The sequence below is a fragment of the Triturus cristatus genome, chromosome 12 (genome assembly GCF_964204655.1).
Source record: "Triturus cristatus chromosome 12, aTriCri1.1, whole genome shotgun sequence".
NCBI lineage: Eukaryota > Metazoa > Chordata > Amphibia > Caudata > Salamandridae > Triturus > Triturus cristatus.
In genome coordinates, this window is record NC_140595.1 from 683,285,023 (window position 1) to 683,308,128 (window position 23,106).

The 23,106-nt window shown below is 46.7% G+C and overlaps 1 long non-coding RNA gene across 2 annotated transcripts in view; it reads left to right on the top strand.

Annotated features, from left to right (window-relative positions):
• LOC146780086 (uncharacterized) overlaps window positions 1–23,106 on the top strand; it is a 290,713-nt gene that overhangs the window by 16,839 nt on the left and 250,768 nt on the right. The gene's annotated exons all lie outside the window — the stretch shown is intronic.

Consider the following 23,106-nt stretch of genomic DNA (forward strand, 5'->3'; position numbering starts at 1 on the left):
ATTGAAGGCAGGTAGGAGGGTGCAAAGGCAACAATTTAACCACACTGAGCAGGCAGGAAGGGCGTGGCAGCACAACAGACTATGGAGGGCAGTGGAAAGGGGGCAGGGGCAACAAACCAACAATACAGGACTTGCAAGAGAGGCTGTGGCAATGTAATAGACCATTGTGGGCAGAAGGAAGAGGCAATGGTAGTAAACCATACATGCCAACAGACCCGATTCAGCCAGGAAACGTCCAATGTTTTTAAGCTCAAATGGGCTTTATTTGATCTGTCTCCTGTCTACAATCTCCTCTTTTTCAATCTAACTCAAAGGGGAAAATCAATACCCCATTTTTTTTTCAAAATCTCCCTCTTACCAAGTTCAAAATGTTCGCAAGTATGGTACATTGGATCATGAAAGGAAATGGGGTAGGGACATGGACTTGGATAACAGAGGACAGGAGGGACATGGAGAGGTGCACCAAACTGACCCTGCAGGGCAGGCATCAGGGTTTGCAGCAGCACAATACACCACACAGGGCATGCGGGACGGGAGTGCAGCACAACAATCCATAGAAAGCAAGAGGGAGGGGACAGGACCATGCAAATGGACAACAGAGAACAGAGGGGCAAGAGGCAATGGTAGCTAGCTGACCATAATGGACAGACAGGCGAGAAAGCTGCAGCATAACAGACCATAAAGGGCAGGAAGGACGGATCAGGGGCATTACAATGGAACAGGCAAGCCAGGAGGGAGGGAGTAGGGGTCTGCACATGTAAATAGAGGGCAGGGGGCAAGGGGGCAGGGCAGAAGCAGCAAGATAGCCATGGAGGTCAGGCAGGATGGGCACTAGAAGCAAGACACACCATGAAGAGCAACAGTGAGACTGTGATGGCATACACACAGACCATGGAGGGAAGGTGGGAGGGGGTCAGGGGCAGCTAACTGACCACACAGGGAAGGTGGGAGGGGCCATGGCAGCACAGAAGACCATGCATGGCAAGTGGGAGGGTTAGTGGCAGCACAATGGCTATGATGGGCAAGAAGGAGGGTGCAGGGGCATGCACAAAGGACGATGGAGGATAGAAGGGAGGGTCAGGACCTGTGCACAGACAAGAAAGTTCAGGGGAAGGGGCCTCACAACAGACAGCACGGGGCAGGCAGGAGGAGCAGTTGCAGCACAACAGACCAGGGAGGGCAGAAGGGTTTGGCAGTACAATGGACCATGTAGGACAGGAGGAAGAGGATAGGGGCATGGCATGTGGACAGGCAGGGTGGAGGTGGCAGGGACAGGTTACAGTCATCTGACAATGCTAGGCAGGTGGGAGGGGAGTGGCAGCTCAGCAGAACACTCAGAGTAGATAGGAGTGGCAGGTCCATGGAACATGGTGGGCAAAAAGGATGGAGCAGGGACATGCACAAAGACATCGGAGGGCAGGGGGAAGGAGAATAGGGGCAGCAAGCTAAGCACAGAGTTTAAGCAGGAGGTCAATGATGGGGCAAAGAATTGGGCAATGGAGGGCAGGAGGAGTGGACTGGTACATCATACTAAATTGAGGGCAGTGGCAGCACATCAGACCATGCATGGCAGGAGGGAGGAGGCTAGTCCATGAATTCACACAACAGAGGATAGGGAGGAGGGGGATGGGGCAGCAAGCTAACTGTTCAGAGAAGGCGGGTATTAGGAACTTTATTGTTTTTAAAACGTGTGTCCGTGCGAACTACTTAAAATATGAACAAGTATGCAGCATAATCTCACTTTTATTCAGGAAGAAGAGGACGTTTGTGACTGTGACTCCGGGCTCACTTGGCAGAAACACCCCCTGACCCTCCACCCCCTATCGCAAAATGTAATGCCCGTGAAAAGGGTAGGTGAACACAGTGTTATATAGAACATAGTCCTGAGAGCACGATTGAAAATGAAAACTAGATATAGTGTATGGTATAAACTATGCACCAAAAAGTGTGATATAAGATGAACCGGGCGTGAAATATAATATGCAATACATTGTGCGCAATGACAGATTCTTTGGAGAGCGCGAGATAGCACAGGCACTAGCGCGTGCTATGCGATATGCGCCTTGGAGTGTAATATGCACAGGGCAGTGTTGTGTAACCTAACTAGTCTCTAAAGTTGTAATATAAAATATGTGCTGGGGAGTGTAACGTTGCATATCCACTGTGACAAAGATATGGATCCCAGATTGTAATATGTATGGCATAGCACTGTGCGTTATAACATAGGCATCGAGGAAGGCACGTTAGATGGGGCAATATAACCCGTGCGAAGACAAGTGTGGCATGACATATTCACGGGGTGGTGTTACAGTGCACATGGGCTAGAGAGTGTCATAGCATATGCACTAGCTAGTGGAATACAACACAGAGGTGTGTGGCACTCAGCAGGCAATGGTGGGTGTAACACAGCATTGGGCTCTGCCAGGAGCGCGCTGTGACTCTCAAGTGATGTTCGTCCCCTTTCCAGAGAGTAAAATAAAAAGTATTACACATCCGGCAGTGGATGTGTGTTTTATTAACCGTGAGTGGGGTTTCTTGCATAGTTTTGGTCGAATTTTTGTCGAATCCACTTTGAATGGCTTGGTGTGCATGTGTATTAAATGTGCCCGTCAATAGCTACCCATGTTTGTATAAATAAACGACAAGGGTGTCTACCGGGATTATGCACGGTAGGGCATCAGACATGTCAGAGCTTCACTAGTGGTGTAAATACATTCCACGTGGATTCATTGTATGCATAGTCGCCTTTTAATGAATATCACGCAAATCGTCATGGTGATAGGTACGTACGGTTTGTCCAGCATGTCCTAGGTGTGTCTATAAATATATATTTTTTTAAAATAATAAAAAACAGTGGCCTTCCCTGGGGATTGGGGTAAAAAAACATATAATTAGGAGACAGGCCCTGGGGGATGGGGTCATCAGGGCCAATAAATTAGAATAAGAAGGGGAACCACACAGCCCCCCTTCTTAAAAAATTAAAATAAATAAAAGACTGGCATCGCTCCGGAGGCCACGCCCCCTCCTTGCAGCACTCTGCAAACGCGCCCCCTGGCGAGTTGTAAGTTGGGGAATTAATTCCTCTTCAATACTGAGGGTCCCTGAGGGCCAACTAGCCCAACAGGCATCTCCAGTATGCGCCAGGGAGCTGCGCTGCAGACAGGTGTTCTGAGGCCAAGCCCCTTTTTACACCTCTCTGCAACGCAGCTCTGTGGCGCTTACTGGAGGTACCTAGTGGTCTAGTTTGACCCTAGGGACCCTTAGGATTCAAGGGGACTTAATCTCTCAACTTAGAACAGCCACAGGGCGCGTTTACACAGTGGTGAAGGGAGGGGACGGGGCCTGAGGTGACGTGTGCAAACACGCCCTATGGCACGTTTTAAATTGGGGATATAATTTCCCTTCAATACTGAGGGCCCCTGGGGGCTAACTAGCCCACCAAGTGCTTCCAGTAAGCGCCACTGAGCTGCATTGCAGAGAGGTGGTCCAGGCCGTGCCACTTTTTACACCTCTCTGCAACGCAGCTCTGTGGCACTTACTGGAGGTACCTAGTGGGCTAGTTGGACCCTAGGGACCCTCAGGATTCAAATGAACTTAATCTCCCAACTAAAAATGGACACAGGGCGTGTTTACACAGTGGTGAAGGGAGGGGACGGGGCCTGAGTTAACGTGTGCAAAAACGCCCTGTGGCCTGTTTTAAGAGGTAGTTTTAATCCCCCTGCCCTATTATATACTAGGGGCTTACAGAGGAGGTCATGCTTAATCACAGGGGGACCCCAACGCATAATGTTCCCTAGTGTATGTAGGGGTTTTCACTGTATTCTAAGTGTCTTTTAACATAGCACTGGCTCTAGGACTGGTTGATGTCATCAGTGATGTCATTTGAGATGTCATCAGTGATGTCATGAGTGATGTCACTGACCATGTCATGAGTGATGTAATATGTGACGTCATCAGCAGTGCATTGCGGGCGCGCGAGTTATAGTTAGCTGAACTAACTATAACGGGGGAATTTCAATGGTTTTGTACAAGTGAAAAGTCCAGCTAACTATAACACCCCTGAAACCTATGGTTTTTTCAGTGAATTTCTGAGTTTTTTTAAATGCTAATTCCTAACTATAACGTGCCTGAAACCTATGTTTTTTTCTGTGAATATATATATATATATATATATCACCAGTTAGAGTTGGCAGAGGTAACTATAGCTTTTTGCCTCTGCTGGGGTAGCAATGAGAGGGGTCGCAATTTATTTTTCTAGTAAAATAGATTGGGAATTTTTCCAGGTTCATAGAGACACTCTCGGGAGATGGATTCGGGTAATTACTGCAGTTATTGATAATGTAGTACCCCTGAATCAGATTTATGTAATGTTGATTGACTCCCCCGGTCAAATTATTCTAGGGGGAGACTTCAACTACATTTTAGATATTAGGAAGGATACTACTAACAAAAATAAAACACAACTAAAACCAAACACTAAAAAAATAATGAGAGCTATACAAGAGGAATTTTCGCTGGTAGATCCTTGGCGACAACTCCACCAAGATGTAGAATTCTTTACTTGTTATTCTCACCGGTTTCACTCAGCCTCCCGGTTAGATTATTTCTTAACATCTAGGTCGTTACAAGTCTCAAATGCATGGATCAGTGCTAATCCTTTTTCAGATCATGCGTTTGTAGGGATATCCCTAGTTTTAGGGCAGAGGGCTAGGGAACGACCTAGATGGCAGATGGATCGTCTTCTCCTACAAAACGCAGAATGGGTTTCAGGGTTTAGAGAATGGATCTCGCGATATTTTCTGGTCAATGATAATACTGCTGCCCCTTTTGCTATTTGGGGGGGGTTCAAGGCCGCAGCTCGGGGCCAAATAATAGCAGTGAGGGCCGTCATTCCAAAACTCGGAGACTGAAAATAGAGGACCTACAGAATAAGGTTAATCAAGAATATGCCTTAATGATCCAGCATCGGGCTAACCACTATAATTAAGCTAGCTCGGAATTAAGGGAATTTTTTATCTTGGAGGAAATTTGTAATTCTAAAATCTTCCAACAAAAAATTTATGAGAAGAGCCAGCTGATTGGAAAGTTATTAGCTAACTCCACGAGAAAAAAAACAGAATCCTCCTTGATTGTCTCACTTAGGGATCCGGTCTCTGATCATGTTATAGTAGACAGGGATAATATTGCTCGGATCTTTCTTCAACATTATGGGCAGCTCTATTCAATAGAATATCCTACTAGTAATGAACAAATTCAGGTGCATCTTTCAGATATAGATATTCCCAGGCTTTCTGAGAATAAAATTAGAGAATTGGATGAGGATATAGGGGAGGAGGAAATAATAAAAGCAATTAAATCAATGGCTGGGGGTAAGGCATCTGGCCAGGATGGTTTCCCATTGGAATTTTATAAGGTTTTTATGAAAGAATTGGTATCCCCATTAAAGAGACTTTTTAATAATATTAGAAAGGGTGGAATAGTAGCAAGTGAGTTTAAAGAATCTATTATAATATCATTTGTAAAAAAAGATAAAAACCCGGAAGATGTCAATTCGTTTAGACCAATAAGCCTACTCAACTCTGATTACAAGATCCTGATGAAGTTGTGGGCCCTGCGTTTTCTTCCTGTGGCTCAAGAAGTAATTCACAGGGATCAAACAGGATTTATTGCAGGTCGATCAATGGCTATGAACACGCAATTCCTAATACGTGCCTTAGATTTTTTTAGCACTAACAAAATCCCTGCGGCAGTTATAAAAGTCGACGCAGAAAAAGCTTTAGATTTGCTGAATTGGCAAACATTATTTCTTACTCTAGAGCATTTTGGCGTCCCACAACAAGTAATTAATATGCTTCGAAATATCTATCAGAGTGCGAGTGCTAAGGTGGTCATTAATCAAGAACAGATAGGGGAAGTGGCAATAAAACGGGGAACGAGGCAGGGATGCCCGCTTTCCCATTTACTTTTCACTTTTTTTATCGAACCTTTGGTTTAAAAAATTTGAAATAATGCTGCTATTACTCCTCCAATACCTGCGATGTCCAAAGTCAAACTATTTGCTGACAATATTATTTTATACTTAGCCCCGGAGAAAGAGAATTTAGATCGAGCTTTTTATGAATTCTCTCAGTTCCAACAGATTGGTGGTTATAAGATAAATGAAAAAAAAACTGAGCTACTCGCTCTTAATTCGGATCCCAACTTGTTTCCTATTAATCTCAGGGCTCAAGCCAGGAAATTAGATCCAATAAGATATTTGGGCATATATGTCACGAATCAGTACCATAAATTATTCGAATTGAACTACCTGAGGACTAAGCAGAAGATAAAAACCTTATTAGAACAATGGTCTGTACTCCATCTTACTACCATAGGGAGAGTCTCTATGATCAAGATGTCTATCCTTCCTCTTTTAACATTTTTATTTTTAAATGTCCCCATTCGTATTAACCAATTATATTTCAATGAATTGGACACTTTGTTTAGGGAATTTATATGGGGCAAAAAAGCCCCTAGAGTAAAATTAGTTATAGTGCAATTACCTATTACCCAAGGGGGTCTAGCGCTCCCGCAGGTACGGACATATTATGAGGCTGCTTTGTTAAATTTTTGGGTCGATATTTTATACGATAAGCGTAACTGTGATAGTTTTTTTTAGACAAAATGATCTTAGAAGCAGGAGCTCAATCTTCCTTTTTTCTAAAAACATCTAAATTACCGAAAAAGACCCGCTATAAATCTCTTCGAGAATTATCGTCTAGGCTTCAGGCAGTCTATAAGAAAACAAGCTCTTCTGGTTTTCAATATGTTACATTAAGGGAGTGTAATACTATCGGCCTATACCTTCAATCTAGACATATTGATATATGGGAAGAATGTGGCTTTTTTCAATTCAAGCACTTTATTGTCCAAAATAGAGTTCTGTCCCAGCAAGAAATTAGCATAAGAGCAGAAGGTCATAGAAAACCCACGTTTCTCGAATACTTACACCTAGTCCACTTTATTTCCAATACGGCGGGCATGTTAAATACTCCACACAAAATTATGATAGATTTATATGCTTCTAATTTTTTTGGGTTGGGTAAGTGGTACTCTATACTGAGGAATCAAGCCCAGGATAAAGTTATATTAAATCATTTGGAGAAAATAGTACGAGAAACGGGCTGCAGATTTAGTCTCCAGGAGTGGGAGAAAATCTGTCTCTTAGGCTATAGGTCCTTACGTGCTGCTAACTTTAAAAGAATGTCCTTTTTATCAAGGTGGTTTGCCTTTTGGACACCGTCCATACTACAGAAAAAATTCCCCGATTGTGTGAATAGGTGTTTTCGGTGTCATCAGGAGGACGAAGGTGGTTGGCATCATATTTTTTACTCCTATCCGTTATTAGACCAGTTTTGGGGAGAAAGTTTTGGCGATATGGGCACTGCCTTGGGATTGTGTTTTTCTCCTCAAGTTGAAACTGCATTGTTTGGGGGTGTGAGGGACGAAGCTATTCTATCCAGTGGTGATAAAGCATTTGTAGCAATCTCCTGTATGGTGGCTCGTTCCCTGATACTTCAAAATTGGAAATCAAAGGAGATACCAAACCATTTAACGTGGTTTAATAAAATGAAAAGGATTTGTAGATTTTAAGAGGCCTATGCTAGGAGAGTCGGGGTAATAATGAAATTTAACAAAAATTGGAAGGGGTTTGGGAAATTGCTTGTTTTTAAGGACAGCTGCGGATCTATTGTCGCTCGTTGATTCCTAGAATTTTAACGAGGTATATTGATTAAGGATGATTGGGAATTGTATAGATCTGTATGTTTCGATAGATTGATTGGGGTAGTGCGCCTTTATTTGTTTAATCATGATCTAGAAAGTTGCGGGGGTGTGATGGGGGGAAAAAGGGTTTTATTTTCCTGAAGGTGAATTTACAATGCTATTTATTGCTTGCTATTTGCACACGCACTTTAGTTGCTCTACTTTTTGCACTTTCTGACTCAAGTACTGTACTTTCTTGACATAATTATTTGCTGATATCGTATTTCCACTTTATGTGGAATTAATTCTCGTGTGCGATGTTCATTGTATTGTATTCTATCAAGGCAATGATTTGTTGGTATTGCATTTGCACTTTATATGGGGGTTTCTTCTTAAAAATAATTGTAGTTGAAGACATGAGTAGCATTTTTTTCTTGTGCAAGATCAAATACTTATTCAGATATATACTTGCCATGGAGTTGTTTTATTCTCTACTACATTGTAATACCGTTTCATTATATGATAAAATGGAATGAAATGCCCACAGCATCGATTTAAGGAATTATCTTGCATTTCCCATTGTAAGTCTTCTTGTTTACTTATATTCAGCTATCATTCAGATGTACTCCTTGAAACCTTGTACATTGCACCTTTTTTCTGCTCAATAAAAAAAAAAGAAGGAGAAACTGGCCAACAACCTGAAGGCAGCAATATAGACCAGAGGAGGAAGTGCAGGGCAACAGGAGGAGCTGTATGTCTTGGAGGAGCTGGTGGCAGCTGTCATCCCAGAGGAGTTGGTGGCAGAAGTTCCAGGACAAGACAGTGCAGCCCATGACGCACAACAAGACCTGCAGGGTAAGTCACAAGGGGCAATCTGGGCAAGAAGGTCATGTCATGCAGTGCAGCTAACTAATAGATATGCACTGCTGTGTCTGACAGTGTCATACTTGTGTCATGGCTGGGAAAGGATGACAGAGAGGATCCCACTGGGGGCAATACAGCCTTCATATATTGTGGGCCTGGGTGAAGTTGTAGCATATGGCAGCAGTGAGTCTGAATGCAAGGTGTCTCACCATGCCACATATGTCAAATTCAGAGGATGTGTAACAGGGATCAGTCAAGGTATAGAAAGAACAACTTTGCCACCACAAAGCACTTGAGTCAGGGATGGTAGGAACAGTGGCAGCTACTCAACTAAGACGGAGGAGCATCACCCCAAGGCTTTTAACTAAAGAAAAAAGAAAATGATAATAACTCAGTGTCATTATTATTTTACTTGTTCCTGCTCATTTGCGGCCGGGGTGGTCGTAGCTGGTCTTCACTGAGAGCAGGACAGGGGAGGAGTGGTTTGCCCACTCCAAGTGTGCATAAATGTTCTCCACACTGGCTGGAGAACATACCCAGGCTCCCTGGCCCCCAGTCCCTGTCTGAGCTCCGAACCATGGTGCCCAGACCAGTCACAACACTGCATGCAGTGTTGTGATTGGTCAGGGGATCCTGGGTGCTTTCTGGGTGCTTCCTGTTCCGGCCTGAGTCCGACGTGGAGGAGAAATGGAAAGATGTGATGATAAGTTATGTTTTAAAATAAACATTTTTATATCCTCCCCTCTACTCCCTCCCCCGCCCCCGCCCCCGCCCGCCACCCCCTATCAGTGCAGGCCCCCGCTGGGTAGGAGGCTGAGGTGGATGGCCTTGTCACCAATTCCAGCACTACTACCATGTAAGGTTCAGGTTGAACACGAGCCCTCAAAAACAGGCTGGCATGTCACTTTATTGGATATGGTCACGCATATTGCGGGTGTGGTAGGTGTTTCAGTAAGTTGTGTCCCTGGTCCAAAATAGGAATTGCCAGAGGAGAAATGTACATGTACATGTACAAGTGAGGGGGCCTGAGTCAAACAAAGTGTGATACTCTGAAAATAAACGACTCTTGCAATGATGAAATGGAGTGAGCGTCAGTGCTAGCAATCTGCATACTTTCACATGGCCCATCCACTCAGAGTTGCTACATTGTGCTCACTGTCCACTAATATGGAGTCAACCTTGTGTTTTATGAACTCACTTGAGTATGCACCACTAGGAAAACCATAATAAGAACATGCACACAGACATTCATGCAGTGTATCAAGGTTGGAAGCTGTGTAGAGTTGTGCAGAATATGTGTGAAATAGAGAACCCTTGGCCACATGAATACACAAAGTACATGCAAGACAGCACAACAAGGCCACGTGCCCTGGTGTACTGTGTGAAAGTCAGACTGCAGGTGCAACAAAGTGCAAGGGTGCCTGCATTTCTGCATGGCAGACATGTGTGCTCCAGTGCTGTGGAAGAGGACAGGAATGCACCGTATTGCATATAAATGGGACATTCATCCCCTTTTCATTTGACATAGGGCAGCTCAGCAGGAAGGCTTGTGATGCTACCCTACCCTAAAAACTAGTAAATAAGGCCCTGAATGTCACCATTTTAACTCAAGGGAACAAATGGCATGGATCACCAGCAACACACAACTTTTCAATTCCAGAGGATGAAACACCAACTCCTGACCAGCTGCATGTCCTGGAAGTGGATTCTGCAGAGGATGACAGACTGCAAACCTTTGACCAAGACACCCTCCAGCAAATCCTGGACTCCATTAAAACACCATCTCTGATCGCAGAAAGGGCTGACAGCATTGTGGGGTCACCAGATGATCTGCTTCTCAACCTCTAAACACCACCTGCAAGCCAAGGACATTGAGGCCCTTCAAACAATCTTCAAACGTCATGTGGTAAGAATCCAGTGGGAGCTGGTAGATGAGGTGCGGGAGGGGATGGAGACCATGGCAGGCACCCTAGAGGAAATCTGTAGGTGCCTCAGTCCCATAAGGACACCTCAGTGGTTGTAAGAGGCACCTACCTTCCGCTCCATAGTGGGGAATGGTCCCTGGCTGACATTAATGGTGTCATGAGGCAGAGGCATGAGCAAATGCCCTGTCAAAGTGGCACCAGCGAGGTTGCCAACCAGCTTGGGGCAATACGCAACATCCTAGAGTCCCTGAAGTGGAAGCAGGTCTTCTACATAGCAACAATAGGTACTTACCACCGCATTGTTGCTGCTGTGCTGGCAAATCAGCAGGTCCTTTTCAGTGCTTTGCTGCCTTACTTGTTGATGCAAGGAAATACTGCTGGGGACAGGAGATTCACATCTTCAGTCCCTGAAGTGTGTGGGCCTCCGTCGGCTCCGGGACCTTCAACACCACCCTCACAGGAGGCACCACACACATCAGAGGAGGAGAATGTGGACTGCAGCTCTTTGCAAAGAAAATCTGCCCACAGCACATCTATGTGCTACATGGACAGTTTCTCCAATGACTTGTGCTTATTGCCATGCAAGTGTACCTCTCAACAGGTACTGTCCTCCATTTGCTTGCCCACCTGTTGAATTCATCCATGTATGGACTGTCTATGTGGACTTTCTTTCCTAATGACAATTTAATCCTCCTCCTCATTGGAGCGCTTCTGTCCTCAACATGTTCCATGACATATATCCTCCATAGACTCTGTCTGGACATCCAATGGCTCACAAACTGTATTGGGGTTATTGCCCCAAGAGCTGCCACTGTTCCTTGGTTCACATGTGAATAAAACTGCTTTCCGGAATCAGCATGATGTATTTCTGGTCCTGATTGGAGTAGGTAGACCATGGTGGATTTGCAGACTTTGAGGACACTACTTAACATCTAAAGGAAAATGAGTTTGTGCGACCCAGGGATAAATGTGCACAGTGCAGGTGAAATAGTTTGTGTGATCCCTATCTGCTACTAAACTAGCAAGTCGTTACCCAAGGTCACATGCATGAAGTGCAGCAATTTTTAATCAGTCAATGGTAAGACTGAAAGTTGTTTTGCCCAGGTGTGTGTTGCTTTTATTCATCTCAGCCAGCAAACAACAGTTATGCAACTACAAAATGGTGCTAGGGCGAGTGTGTAAGTGGCAGTCCTCAGTGTGGCACCAAACACATCCTAGATTAGTCACAAAGGTTTGAATCTATCATGCATACAATACATGTAGCATCACGTACACACACACACAGTGCTACGTTAGATTAATACCAGTTTTGGGCTATGTGCCCATTTACAGCAAGAGTGCCCCTTACAGTGAACACTCAGGTTAGAAGATCCCTTAAGTGACTCCATTGCTAACTTGAAATGCTCTACTCCTTAGGTGCTGCACCTAGTAACCCATGCATACGAACACTGGCAGTAACTCCTACAGCATGTGCTTAACCAACACTAAGCAGATGTCACAAATTGTAAGCTGGAAATAAGTTAGCAGTTGTGAAATTTTAAAAAGATTTTATTTTACACACACTATCAATCTTAACATCTAAAAACTAAAACCTACACCAATAATACCTATCTAAACTGTGCCTAAAGCTAACTTACCTACACTATCCTACCTTAACAATTAACCTAACCTACCTTCCCTTAACTTAGCTTACTCTACACATATAACATATAAAGCTTTCAAAATAAAATAAAATAAATAATCAGAACAGACAACATCAACCCCCATCCCCCTTTTAACACATTTCGCACATTAGACTAACACAAACTAGTGCTATACACAAACTAGCTAAACAATAAAACCTAAACAAATATATATATCATTTTTTTACAGATACTAAACTTTAACACTTCACCCACACATAGCCCCGCCTAAAAATAGATAAATAGTAACATTCAGAAAAGCACAAAAACTCCCCTAACCTGCCACTATGTTTGTCGGGGTCACAGCGGTTGCCGTTCCCCCGACATCCTGTAAACACACACAAGACTGCCGGGAGACTCACTTCCGGTTGGAAGACGAGCCCCGGTCTAGTTCTTGCAGACCACTGAAGCACTTCCGGGGGAAACGCTTTTAGCCCGCGCTTCCCGCCGGCTCTGTGCTTCAGATTTCGCCAGAGGCTCACGTCGAGTGGGAGTATTCCTGTTACCTACCGTTGTGTGAGCACCAGTCTACAGTTGCTGAACGCGTAGGAGCGTTACCTTGTGTTCCGGGTTACCGCGCTGTAGCGGTAACACCTGCGGTTTCCTGTACACCGCGCTGGAGCGCATATCTTGTTATAGCTTTTTGAGTATTAGTTCACCGCGCTGAATAGCGGTTCTTGTTTGTCTTCGCTACCGCGCTGGAGCGCCAATCACTTTGTTTCGTCTCACCACGCTGGAGCGCTGACCTTGTGTATTTTGGTTTCCGTACTGGAAACACCAACAGGCTTGTTTTCTCTTTTCCCAACAGCGCAGAAGCGCCACCTCTTAAGTTATAGGGAGTCAGAACCTTGCGCAATCCTTCTTCTATAGTGACTAGCGCAGGAGCGAGTCATCCATCAGTTCCTCGAACCTTCACAAGGGGGTCCATGCTGGGGAACGCCCCTGGAGTATTCAAATCCGTCTTAAACAAGTTGAAGGCCTGGAGCAGCAGACACACCGGTGAGTCCTGGCAGGATAACGCTTGTGTGTGTTTTAGGGAAGGCTTGATAAGGGGCGGAAACAGGGGATCTTACCTAATTTCATTCTTGTTCTGTTTTCCAGTTGCCCCGGGGATATCCTGCGCAGCACCTTCCACGCATTCCCACCTCATTCCCGTTTTCTGGCTCCTTTCCTTGCGCCCATCTCATCCCTGTTGGGTCCTGATCCCGGGAGAGGTCAGGTGGGGGCAGGGACGGGTGTTCCTGTCGTCTCTGCGGAATCACTTCGCAAGTAAAGTAAGTCTTGTGGGGTACCCGACAGAATCTGAAGCCCACGTTACATATTCCGCCCAGACGACATGAACGACCAGGAGGTCACCTTGCACGACATAGCAGTCATGCTGACTGCAATGCAAACCGAAAACCTAAGCCTACGCCACGATATCACTGCCCTACAGAGTCAAGTGGCGTCCGGGGTCACCAGTCCTTGGGGAACCACTCCTAGTCCCAGAGTCATTCAAGAAGGGTTGTTGCGCCCACCAACCTTCACCTTTGGGGGGCCCTCCGCTGCCACCGAACCAAGCACTGCTATACAAGTCGTCACACCCCATTCTGTACAACTGGCACCACCTGAACGTTTCTACGGCGACAGTACCAAGTATGGGATCTTCATCCACCAATGCCACTTGCACTTTATGGCCAGACACACGGCTTTTCCCGATGACGCATCCAAGATCGCTTACATCTTATCATACATGGGAGGAGACGCAGCTCAGTGGTCCATTTCATTTGTGGAAAACGACGATCCCATGCTTCATCACTTACCAACATTCCAGGAAACCATGCGGCGTATGTTCGCCCGTCACACCTTTGTACAGGCTGCAGACAACGAGTTGCTAAGCCTAAAGCAAGGCAATCAAGACCTGCTACATTACGTTACCCAATTCAGCCGGCTTGTCATCGAGGCCCATTGGCCAGAGGATAAAAAGGTGTCAGTTTTCTACCGAGGCCTACGGGAAGATCTGAAGGATCTCATCTCCCAGTTGCCCAACCCGCCTGAGGAAATAGGTCCTTTCATAGACTTAGTGGTGAAGATGAATTTCCGACTACAGGAAAGAAGGACCGATAAAGGGAGAAACAGTGACCTTCGTTTCCTGTCCAGCGGAGATAAGGGCGCCGAAAAAGCCAAAGAAGAAGCAACAACTCCTAGTGACACCTCCGAACCTATGCAGATAGGGGGCATAAGAGGGCCGTTGACCAGTCAGGAGAGGGAAAGAAGGAGAAAACAAAACCAATGTCTCTATTGTGGGAAGAGTGGACATTTCGTCAGGGAATGTCCAGTGAAACCCTCCAAAACAAGAGGTAAAAGGCCGTTTGCGTTACCCATTACCAAAAGCGAGTTGATGGGAAACGAGACAACCCAGTAGACAAGGGAATCCGTCCTCTGGGTTCTTCGTATAACACCTCAGCGATCCCTGCAGTACTGGACGGCAGTCGTCACGTAGGAATAGACGTCACCTTACACAATCAGGCAGGCAGAACCTGGTCGGTTACTGCCATGCTGGATTCCGGTGCGACAGGCAGCTTTATCGACACCGTTTATCTACGCACCTTGGGCATAGCCATAGTAGCCAAGGAGCAACCTGAAACGGTCAAGGCTGTTGACGGAACGGATTTGACTTCCGGTCCTATCAGGCATCAAACAGAAGACCTGACCATGTCCTTTGTCAACCAGCACGCTGAGGCTGTTTGTTTCGACGTCATCGACGCTCCTCAATTCAAGATCATCCTGGGGTTACCATGGCTAGTGAAGCACAATCCCCGGATCGATTGGGTGGCCAGAACTATACACCTGGAATCTGAATACTGCTGTACTACCTGTTACATGAAGGACAATCTGACAGGGACTCGCTCCATACAGGCGCGGTCCTTACCGATAGACGGCATGGGGACGGTTTCCCAAGCAAACATACCAGAGGAGTATCAGGACCTAGCGGAGGTGTTCGATAAGAAGGGGGCCAACACTCTGCCTCCTCACCGATCGTTCGACTGCCGCATTGACCTGATCCCTGGCTCCACGCTGCCTTGCAGCAGGATATATTCGCTCACAGAGAAGGAGAATACTCACCTTCGTTCGTACCTGGATGAGTTCTTGGACAATGGCTTTATTCGCCATTCCCGGTCTCCGGTTTCCTCTCCTCTTTTCTTCGTGTCGAAGAAGGAAGGCGATCTGAGGACCTGTATTGACTTTCGGGCGATGAACGCCATCACGGTGAAAAACCGATACCCTTTACCGTTGATCTCAAGCCTCCTGGAGCAAGTAAAAGACGCATCGGTCTATACGAAGCTCGACCTGCGGGGTGCCTACCACCTCGTCAGAGTTAGGAAAGGGGACGAATGGAAGACCGCCTTCCGGACGAAATTCGGTCTGTTCGAGTACCAAGTGATGCCTTTCGGACTCTGTAATGCCCCCGCAGCGTTCCAATTCTTCATAGACGAGGTGTTGAGGGACTTCATAGACGTCTTCTGCATTGTCTACATCGACGATATCCTGATATATTCCCGAACCATCAAGGACCACGTATAGCACGTGCGCGCAGTCCTCCAACGACTAGGGGAACATCGTTTATACGTCAAACTGGAGAAGAGCGTCTTTCACGTCACCTCGGTGGAGTTCCTGGGGCACATCATCACTCCGGCAGGCATCCAGATGGACAACAAGAAAGTCGAAGCCATCTTGACTTGGCCTTCTCCGGAATCCGTAAAAGGGGTCCAGCGGTTTATAGGTTTTGCCAACTACTACCGTAGGTTCATCACAGGATTTTCCGCGCTGGTAGCTCCTATCACGCGCTTATTACGGAAAGGAGTACCGTTTGGGTGGGACCAGAACGCTGACAGCGCATTTCAAGAACTCAAGAGACGATTCACCATCGCCCCCGTACTGGTGCATCCTGACACCGAGCAACCCTTCATAGTGGAAGCCGACGCCTCACAGGACGCGATGGGCGGCGTGCTATCCCAACGAAGCACCAACACAGGACAACTGCATCCGGTGGCTTTTTACTCTAAAAAGCTACAACCAGCCGAACGCAACTACACGGTGTCTGACCGAGAGCTCTTGGCCATCAAAACGGCGTTTGAAGAATGGCGCCATTTTTTGAAAGACGCCAAACACACGGTGACCATCTACACCGACCACAGGAACCTTCAGTTTCTCCGTTCAGCCCGTGCCCTCACAGCCCGACAGTTGAGATGGACTCTATTCTTCAATGAATACAACTTCATAATTACATTCCGACCCGGAAAAGACAACGCCAAAGCGGATGCCCTTTCACGACTAGAGGAACGGGACGGTTATGCCGAAAACACCGAGCCAAGCCCTATACTGGCTGAGAAACACTTCCAGGGAGTGGTTGCATCCTCTGACTTCCTGTCTCTCGTGAAAAGGGAGATGACACGGTCAGATCCGGCGGTCCTGGCTGCGGAACACGATGGACTGAACCGTGCCGACGGACTGCTGTTTCATGACGAAAGGTTGTATTTACCTGAAACACCCAGCCAACAAAGGGCGCTACACCTGTGCCATGATCAAGTCCTCTCTGGCCATCCGGGGTACCACAAGACACTGGACCTCGTACAAAGACAGTTTTGGTGGCCGTCGCTGGTAACCGACACCCGTACACATGTGGCGAATTGTACCGTTTGCCTTCTAGGGAAGAACAGGTCCGACCCTTCTGTGGGTCTACTACGGCCCATTCCTGTGCCGCCCTTTCCCTGGCACACCATCTCCATGGACTTCGTGGTTGATCTCCCCATCACCAAGACCGGGCATACCACGATCCTCACCGTCGTTGACCACCTATCCAAAATGGCGCACTTTATACCCTTGTTAAAGGTGCCCACCGCTTCGGAGCTGGCGTTGGTCTTCGTTCACGAGGTGGTCCGCCTCCATGGCATCCCTTCGGTGGTCATAACGGACCGGGGGTCTCAATTCGTGTCCCGGTTCTGGAAGGAGGTGTGCACCATTCTCGGGATGGACGTACGCTTATCCTCCGCCTATCATCCTCAGACCGACGGTCAGGCGGAGAGAACGAATCACACCATGGAACAGTACCTCCGTTGTTTGCTTCTGATGGTGGAGAAGGAATGGTCAGCGGTGTTATGGATGGCGGAATTTGCGTACAACAACAGCAAACATTCAGCCATAGGCGTGTCTCCTTTCTTTTGTCTTCACGGCCGTCACCCCCGCACCACTGCTTGGGAGGTGCCTCGAGACAGCCAGTTGCCGTCGGTGCGTGCTTATCATGAGACCCTGCGCGACCTCTGGCAGCAGGCGCGGTTTGAGTTGGCAAAAGCTAAGGACACCTACAAGGCGCATGCCGACGCACACAGACAGAAGGAGCCCGACTACCGTTTGGGCGACAAGGTGTGGTTGTCCATTCGGCACCTTAACGTACATGGTCCCAAGAAACTGTTGCCTCGTTTTGTGGGTCCCTTTGCCATCGAGAAGGTGATCAACCCTGTGGCCATGAAGCTCTCGCTGCCTCCACACATGCGGGTCCACCCTGTTTTCCATGTCTCCCTGCTGCGGGCGGTCAGCTCTGGTGCACCGATTCCCTCTCCTCCGTCTCCGGTGGTGGTGGAGGGCCATGTTGAGTATGAGGTCAGGGCCATCTTGGGGTCTCGTCGTGTCCGAGGTAAACTCTTCTACTTGGTGGACTGGAGGGGTTACGGTCCGGATGAACGATCCTGGGAACCATTGTCCCATGTCCGTCATGCTCCCCTTCTGGTCCGTGCTTTCCATCTGAGTCACCCCCTGAGCCCTCACCCTGCTTGCCCTTTCTGAGGTCCGGGGTTCGGTGGGGGGGGGGGGCCTGTTTTTGGGGGGGGGTTCTGTCGGGGTCACAGCGGTTGCCGTTCCCCCGACATCCTGTAAACACACACAAGACTGCCGGGAGACTCACTTCCGGTTGGAAGACGAGCCCCGGTCTAGTTCTTGCAGACCACTGAAGCACTTCCGGGGGAAACGCTTTTAGCCCGCGCTTCCCGCCGGCTCTGTGCTTCAGATTTCGCCAGAGGCTCACGTCGAGTGGGAGTATTCCTGTTACCTACCGTTGTGTGAGCACCAGTCTACAGTTGCTGAACGCGTAGGAGCGTTACCTTGTGTTCCGGGTTACCGCGCTGTAGCGGTAACACCTGCGGTTTCCTGTACACCGCGCTGGAGCGCATATCTTGTTATAGCTTTTTGAGTATTAGTTCACCGCGCTGAATAGCGGTTCTTGTTTGTCTTCGCTACCGCGCTGGAGCGCCAATCACTTTGTTTCGTCTCACCACGCTGGAGCGCTGACCTTGTGTATTTTGGTTTCCGTACTGGAAACACCAACAGGCTTGTTTTCTCTTTTCCCAACAGCGCAGAAGCGCCACCTCTTAAGTTATAGGGAGTCAGAACCTTGCGCAATCCTTCTTCTATAGTGACTAGCGCAGGAGCGAGTCATCCATCAGTTCCTCGAACCTTCACAAGGGGGTCCATGCTGGGGAACGCCCCTGGAGTATTCAAATCCGTCTTAAACAAGTTGAAGGCCTGGAGCAGCAGACACACCGGTGAGTCCTGGCAGGATAACGCTTGTGTGTGTTTTAGGGAAGGCTTGATAAGGGGCGGAAACAGGGGATCTTACCTAATTTCATTCTTGTTCTGTTTTCCAGTTGCCCCGGGGATATCCTGCGCAGCACCTTCCACGCATTCCCACCTCATTCCCGTTTTCTGGCTCCTTTCCTTGCGCCCATCTCATCCCTGTTGGGTCCTGATCCCGGGAGAGGTCAGGTGGGGGCAGGGACGGGTGTTCCTGTCGTCTCTGCGGAATCACTTCGCAAGTAAAGTAAGTCTTGTGGGGTACCCGACATGTTAACACCTAGCCTAACCGACTCTAAAAGTCTGTACTTTAAAAACTATGAAGAAGAACATGGGAGGGCCAGAATGTTGGTGGTAAGGGCTATATATTGTACTTAATCCAGTCTACACTCTTCTGTAAAGTCTCAACCATTTTGATGAGGGTTGCCAGCTGAAATTGCAGTCTTGCCAACTTCAAAGCGTTCTCTTGCTGGCCCTTGGGCAACTGCCTCTCTATTTCTATTGGATGCTGTGAGGTAGTGGCAACCACTGTGGTGCCACTGCTGGTGGGACTGTGGAGGGTCCTGCAACTGGTTCTGGAACACCACCATGGGATGAGTCCACTGGACGGCTGCTGCTTGCCCTGTTGGTAGCTTGCTGTCCCTGAGGTGGGATCTTCCAGGTTCCTGCTGCCCTTGCTCGATCAAACTTGAGCCCCATGCGTCTGAAGCCATAGGCAACATGGCAAGTATGCCTGTAACTCTCCAGGTGGATCCAATAAGCCTTTTCCTTCTTTGTGGTCATGTTGGCTGTTGGAGAGGAAGGACACATGAATCTAACCAAGCTTATTTGTCACAATTGTCAACATTTACATGCATTAATTACTATTAGCAGCACAAGTGCCATGGCCTGTCAACAACAATTATATCTATAAAACATATCATGACCAACCTTCATGAGAAGCAAGTACTCCCCTTAAGATTACAATGGTAAATAAACCAGGTTTATGACTTGAAGGTACAGGAAATGGTAGTGTCTGGCCTCATTACCATGTACCTATGTGCATCTGAAGACAGATTTGGAGTTATGCTGTTATGTACACATGGAATGATACACATGGTCCATCTATGTGCTCCCTGGAGATTATCATGCAACATGCCAGGGGGTACAATCTATGGCCAATCAGCTATGTGAAATGAGTGATGTGTAGCAAGTTTATATATTGAGCCTCAGCAATCCTTCACTGTTATGGCATAAACACAAGGCCACACACATAGCAGCATAGATTGACTCAGTGCCAGGTAGTTGAAACATAGAGTATGGCTAACTATCTCCCATTCAACAATCCTGTTTTTGGATACTTTTCCAAGATTGACACATGGGCACTATAACATAGAGCATCTAATGAAAATCAGACAAGAGCATGTGCTCCTTGACATACCCAATAGTTTGTCCCAACCTTCCTGTATGGATTGTTACCTAGACGTACATCAACTCATACTTACTCCATGTGATGAGTGCATACATGCATGCTGTAGAGCACAGATCTTTGAGTGTTCTGAGCTGTATCTTTCAGATAATTGGCCAGAAATTGTTCAATGGAGAGAATTCCTGGGAATGTTGTATGGATAACAACAACATTTGGTGGAATGTGGAATGGCCTGCATGCTGACAAACAGTGCATACATGCTTGTGGAACTTTACACATTGGCCTTATGTCTCACAAAACACTACAAAGGTATGGAAACGTGTCAAGGCAATTAGATATATGGGGCAGGAGTCAGGCATGTAACATCATTGCCATGTGTGGACCGGTGACATGTCTCACATCCAATCAAACCTATTCAGTCTGCACTGGTGTAGGATTAATCACAGCTTGTGGGGATCTGCCACACAAAAGAGATTAATAAATTACCATGCGTATGCATACAGTAGCAATGCGTAGCAGACGGGCAGATAGAAGTTCATCCCTCCAATTTCATGTTCACATTTAGTTTTATCACAACTACATTTGTATCACCATGGAATTTTGCCAATCTCTCCTCTGTCTCCGATATGCAGTACTCTAAAGGATGCCCTGGTACCCATGATGCAGGATGATAGTTGCCACATATCATGATCAATATGAGCTAGGGGATGAACCCAAGTAAGACATTGGCATAGACAGTGGACTTATGAACTAACGGCAACAAATGGGCATATGTGACTTGCCCACTTGTTATGCTATCTTGAATAATACATGTTAACTATACCACCTCACAAATACATATGCAGCATCTATACTAGGATGGAGTCATGTTTTGGTACGGGAAGCCTGCGTACGTGGTCACTCAAGTCCATTGGAGTCAAAACTTTGGGTAGACGCTGTATTACATGTATATGTATGGAACACCAACCAATATGCTGTTTGAGTGGCGTGAATGTCTGACTTGCCTTCAGTCATTTAGGCTGTACCAATGTTAGCAGGGCAGAGTATAGCAATGGGCAGCAATGTGCTTGGTGTGATGTGAACACACAATATGTGAACACATATATTGGTAAAATGTCCATTGTAAACATGGCAACATTTGATGTGCTGTTGACTATTGTAAGTGTGGTCTGGGATATGTGTTGCACCGCAACCACACCTCTGTCCTGCTCAAATTAGGACTTGGACAAACATACTGTGTTAGGGAGTTCACAACTCTTGTCATACATATTTGGGGTAATATTTTGGCAATTTTGGTACATAGTATGGATGAGAGATATTATAACTAATTACCATCAGTAGGTTTTGGGGCAGATGATAGTACATATGCCAAAAGTATCCACACCATAGCTGCCACAACAGTAGCACAGCATATTAAGAGACATCCATCATGTGGGAATGGATACATTGCTAATGATTCCACATGGCAATTTGGCCCTGTCATTGGCACATGCAACTTTGTCCTACTTCTGTTGTAAATTCACATGTAAGGTGCAGCTGCTTTCTGCAGAGTGATGATACCCCATGCACCTATCACTGCAACCTATTTCAGCAAACACACAATCCTTACAAAACACAGAAACAATGAGGTGACACTCACCAGTTGCATTGAGATCTTGGAATGTCGCCACCTCACCAATGGTGTTTGGGTTTGGTCCACCTACAAGTCAAAACACATGGTACATAGCTCTGTGAATGCGAAACATGCACACAGTGTTCATATGAAGCACATTACATTGTCTTCGCAAATTGCTGGTATTGTCTATACGTTGGACTTGTAGTATAAGACACAGTTGGAATGCCCTCATGATGGACATTTGCATGCCATGTTGCAGTCTATTCAGATGCTAGCCGGCACATCATATATAGGGTACACAGAGTGCAGACAAGGTGCAAGACCAGCATAGTTTGCAACATGGTGCAAGGGTGCCAGGCTTTGATGCCTATGTGAACAGTCCAAATTGATTCATCACATGACAATGCTGGGGCACTCTCAAGTTCATACGTGTACTTTACCATGGTACACACATCAGACAATACCCATGCTTGTTTGTCTCCTTCACTTAGCTCTTTACATGTGACCAGTGCACTGTGAATGAACAATGAACAATCAAGGCCCGCACAGGCTCATAAAGGTATGATGATATTTTTATGTACGAGATGTATGTGTGACCATTTGGGGGGGAAACAAACACCCTGTCCAACCTGAGCCCTGTTGACATGTGACTGAGCTCCCTTGTCGCATGTTCAGTGTATGTTAGTGAGAAAGCCCATATCATGCCATAGTAACCTATATGCATATCTGGCCGTTCCAGTAACACAACCGTTAGGTGTATTTTGCTACAACCCCACAGCTATACGCTCATGGTATATATGAACTTACCATTAGCCCCACCAACTTCTATCCCCAGGTGATCCAGAAGATCCTGCTCCCGGCTGATGATGTCTGCCCACTGGTGCTTGTATTGGTGGACAGTCCGCTTGACACCAAACACTCAGCTCACCTAATAGCGCACCATCTCCCTCCGGTGCCGCCGTCCATGGGTTAGGTAGCCCTGGATATTCCACCTCCACTTCCGATTATGTTGGACAAGTTCTTGACCAACAGCCACAGCAGGCCCGCAAACTCTCCCTTCATCAGGTTCTTGGCCCTGCCCAACATCTTCCTACACCCACTATCCACCCTAAACCAAACAACAAAAACCACTATCTCTTCCCCCTACCCCTATAACTATTAACCTCTATTGAGACAAACACCCCACAATACAGGACACAAAACACCACAAAATACAATTACAGGACAAATGTGACAGTTTTAGGATATGACCCGGACAGCACA